We start from the raw sequence: 5,204 nt of genomic DNA on the forward strand, positions 1-5,204 counted from the left end.
CCCTCCTGGCCCTCCCTGCCCTCCCTTCCCTCCCTGTCCTCCCGGCCCTCCCTGCCCTCCCAGGCCTCCCTGCCCTCCCAGCCCTCCCTGCCCTCCTGGCCCTCCCTGCCTTCCCAGCCCTCCTGGCCCTCCCAGCCCTCCTGGCCCTACTGTCCCTCCCTGCCTTCCCCTTTAGCCACCCACACCCTCACAAACCCAACAGTAAATGTTCCAAAACAATGACTAACTATCCCCACTGAACCAAATAAGCGTCCTGCTTGGGCAGATCCTTGGTTCAGTGTGAGCTGAACTCTGCTTCATTCTTAGCAACACAATTCTATGGGCATAGTGATGCACTGTGAGCTCACAATGGTACTCAGCAACTGAGCACCATGTGTGTGTTCTGTGCATGCCCAGGTCAGACTCCAGTGACAAAAGCATACAGTACTCAGTACATGTAGACAAATATTGTTATGTTTTCTCTTTTAAGGGTGTTTTGGTTCTGATATGGGAACCTCAATTCTGAATACCCACAGAGGTATGGAACCTAGTAAGGGACCAGAAGGGAGGACACTATCTCTCAAGGAAAGGAAAAAAATCTATAGTGTTATGTAGCTATAGAGAAAAACTAGAGTTGGGTGGTTTAATGAAAGGGAGATGGAACAGAAAGGTAAAGGAGGGGAAATGGAGAGGGACAACAAATATTGAAGGTCTTTAAAAATCTATATGGACAGCAACTACCCTCAGAAGCTTCCTGTACACATGTGAAAGGAACCCACAAGGAGACAAAAACAACAGGGGAGAGAAGACTTCAACTAGATATCATGTGCCACCAAATTAAACCTCCAGTGCCAGGAACAGGTTACAGCCTCTTGAGTCATTAACCAAAGGGACCCATGGAAACCACCAAATAGCACAGGCTATTGCCAAGGCTCTTGGTTGCTCACACAACCTGCTGTTAAGGTCTTGTTTCTGGAGGTAACACTTCTGTCACTGAATATGGAGAAGTTGAGCTGATGTCTAACTACATTATTTACCTACTAACCACAGTTCACTGTACTGGAAGGTACTCTGCACGCTCCAGGAGGAGAAAAATAGTCCTCAATACCTCTCAGCACAAACCCTTCAACCTACAATCACACCCAAATGTAAGGAAGCTCACAGATACCTGTAAATTTATATCTAGAGAATCCAAAACCCTCTTGTCTCTTTGCAGGCACCAGACATGCACAGAGTGAACACACATGTATGCAGACAAAACATACATAGACATGAAATAAATGTGATCTATAGATATTGAGAAGTAATACATTTATGTAGTAAGTTCACTCTTTTCAAGTATATAACCCAGTATGTTTTTTTTACTATGTTCTTAAAATTATGCAACCATCATTCTATTTACTTTTAAAATATTTTTGTCATTCGAGAAAAAACCCTTTATTCATTAGTAGTTACTCTTCATTTCTCCAGACCCCCACCACCTATTAGTTACCAATCTAACTTTCTGTTTCAAGTGTCTCATTCTGGGTATATAAGAGAAATCAAATAATCTGATAAAGAAGTGTCCTATTCTTCAGTACTTTGGCTACTTTCAACTGAGCTTAATGTTTGTGATATTTATTCATGTTATACGATGTATCAATTCTCTACTTCTTTCCATGACTAGAAACTAGACCACTGTATTAACACACCACCCTTTGTTTACCTACTCATCAAGCAGTAGGTAATAGGGGTTTCTCTCTTTTTTCTTATATAAAAGCTCAGGTGCTAGTGACTGCACCATTTTAATTTACATTCCAACAGTAATGTAGTAGGTTCCTGTTCTCTGGTATCTTTACACCCCAACATGTGCCCCAGCACCTGTGCATGCTAGACAAGTGCTTTACCTGTGACTTATATCCAAAGCATGCTACATCTGCTTTTCAATTGCTAGACCCTATTTTGCTGTCCAGCTTCAACCTCATATGACACACACACACACACACACACACACACACATACACACACACATACACACACACACTCCTCTACCAAGTTCAGGGATTGCAGAGCTGTATCACCAGGATTGACTTATCTTTTGTATTTTTACCATCTCGATGATATCAAGTATCTTCTCATTAAAATTTGATTTGCAACACTTGATGGCTGATGGTGTTGAACATCTTCCAGTGTGCCAGTGGGACATTTGGAAATCTTTCCAGGTCACGTGGCATGTGGGTGAGGTTCAAACTGCGGCTGGTAAGGGACAGACAAATATGCCATGTAGATGGAGATTGAGTGCAAAATTTTATTAAAAGAGGAGGTGTAGTGGGGAGGAAGGGATGGGAGGAAGGGACAGAGAAAGACAGAGAGGGAGGAGGTAGAAGGAAAAGAGGCTGAGATCTGCTTGCCTCAGTGGGGGAAAAAGAGAAAAAGAGTGAAGGGGAAAAGGAGGGAGGGAGGGAGGGAAGGAGGGAGGGAGGGAGGGAAGGAGGGAGGGAGGGAGGGAGGGAGAGCACTAGAGAGACTGGGGGTAAGCAGACGGTCTCTTAAGGGGACAAGATACCATTTGCTATGCAGCCATGCAGATGGTGTGAGGTGCTGTGACAGGGTGTGTCTGAATACTAACACAATTTCTCTTCAGATCCATTTATTGCCCTCTGTGTCACTGGGCTGTCATTCTAGTGTTGAGTTATAAGAAATCTATACATTCTGAAGAAAATTCCTTATAGGCCTATATATGACTACACACAACACATGGGAATAAATCAAAGAGCAGGGGATATATATTGATTTCTTCTGGGCCCAAAGAAATAAGAAAGGCATGGACTTGATCATCAGGTCCTTGTGCATTATACAATTACTGACTGTACTGAAAAAATATTTAGTTACTTTAAAATGTTGTTGCTTTTTTCATTGTTAGAGAGGGAACCTGAAGCCTTACATGTATGAGGCAAACTCACACTACCCCCAAACTGCATGCACAGTCCTATGTTTTCACTACTAGCTAGCATTGTACAAACATTTGCTTATTTATGGAGGGAGAGGAATATTAGAAACACTTCTGTTTTTATTTTTTAATGGAAAGAAAACATAGGAAAATGGCCATTGAAATGGCTCAGCACCTAAGACCATTTTCCATACAAGCCTGATAACCTGAATTCCATTCCTGGAATTCATGATAGGAGAATTAAACCTACTCCCAGATGGTGTCCTCTGACCTCTACATATCTCCCTTGTCTTACACACACACACACACACACACACACACACACACACACAGAGAGAGAGAGAGAGGGGGGGGCAAGGAGGATCACTGCTTATTGGCTATGAGAAGTTAATGGAGGGTAGGTGAGAGATCAGCATGAAAGTTTTACAGATGAGAAAAATGCAGGTAAACCATTACTCAACTGTTTTTGCTCTCTACCAAAATATTTAGTGATATGAATAATATTTAAGGGGGTAGCACTTGGGCAGAAGGACTGGTTGTCACTTTTAAAATCCACCAAAAAGCTACTGATACCATAAAGAGCTTTAAATGAATGATTTCAAATTAGTGCGTTTTAATAGAAAACTCTTAAATATGCAAACACTTCAGTAAATTTTTGTCATCGTTCAGAAAATGCTTTTCTTTAAAATTTCTATATGGTTTCCATTCTTCCTGACGTAGATTGTGAATGTCAGCATACTGATTCTTAAGGGGGAGCTTAAAAGGAACAAGGATGTACTCAAGCAGAACCTAGACACAAAAGCAAGAGTAATATGCTCAATCTCAAAGACTTTAGAATTAAGTTAGCATAAGTCAGTAAGGCAGATTGAGAGCACCACTCACAGTTGAGAATAAAATGATGTATGTACCCCTACATTACAAAACGAGAAGAATGCAATATGCTTATGGTTGCATCCAGACTTTATTATAAGCTAGCTAAATGCCAGATAGTTTCCCTTTGTTATCTAGTCAACAACCATGTACTAGGACAAGCAGTAGACTCATGACAAGAGTCACTATTCAGCAACCATATGATATAACCCTCCCAAATCAGATGGACAGAATGTCCACACTGGTCACATTCTATGCACGTGTAGTACAGGGAACTACTGGAGCACACAGAAGGCTTATGTGTTAGACTTGGGCCAGCACTATAGGCTCTAAGGTGGAGAACAGTGAAGACAAAGCAAGCCAGAAAGACAGAGAGAGGCAGTACCTGCAAACAGCCAGAGGTGAGAAAGCACACATCTGGTGAAAAGCTACAGAGAAGGGATAGGTGAGGATGAATAACTGGAAAAATTAATTGATAAGGATGGGTTAGTTCAGGTCGAGAAAACACACTTTTCTGAGGGAAGAGCAAAGAGGTGACATGGGTTCAAGTGCTTTTTGATTTTTGGGCAAAGGGTGACAAGCTACTACCTCAACAATGCAACTTTTACCTTTGCTGAGATCCTGGGCTTCTAGCTCCATTGTTTCACATCTGGATCCCTTGCTCTCCTTGGACAGGCAGTCTTCCGACAGTGCTGTGGTGGCTTTATTTGACAACTTTAAAGCATATGCAGACTCCATTCATTGTGATCTCTCCAAATGTGGTCTAATTTTCATAGTGCTGTCTTCCAGGAGAGATTTGATGTTGCACATAGCTGTAGCTTTGTTGTGCCATCTATCTCTGGAAAATGTCATCTGAATACTACTGAAGATTACATTGAATATGTATATGTATGCATATATATACATATATATTGCTGTTACAAGCCTGTTATCTGCCTAACTTCTAAAAGAAAAATGGTTTAGTTTCAGGATTTTGTGGTCACACAGAAACATGTATGCTTTTAGTGGATTATCCCCGCTCAAGTTCCAAGTCTCTGTATTGCACCTCCTGGGGAATGCATGACATGTTATACTTCTCTTCACACCTAGAGTCTGTTCACCAAAACCCAGTGAGTGCACAGGGCATCCTGCAGTTGTACAGTTGACACAGTAAAGTCAGAGTAGATCCTGCCATACATCTAGTGTCAGTGTAAGTCAAATATAAATCTGTCTTGTGAAGTGACTAATATTTCATACTTACTTAGATGCAAAAAATGCAGTAATAAAATACCTGAATTGACACTTGCATATTGAGTTTTGAAAACTTTGAGTAAAGAGAAATCCTGTGTAGTACACAGGGTACTGGCTATATTGTTAATATCACCCTTGTTCTGATTGCTCTAAAGTGGCTATATTGACCTTGACCATCTTTTATTATTTCTATCCA

The sequence above is a fragment of the Myodes glareolus genome, chromosome 12, assembly GCF_982192425.1.
Source record: "Myodes glareolus chromosome 12, mMyoGla1.1, whole genome shotgun sequence".
Classification (NCBI taxonomy): domain Eukaryota; kingdom Metazoa; phylum Chordata; class Mammalia; order Rodentia; family Cricetidae; genus Myodes; species Myodes glareolus.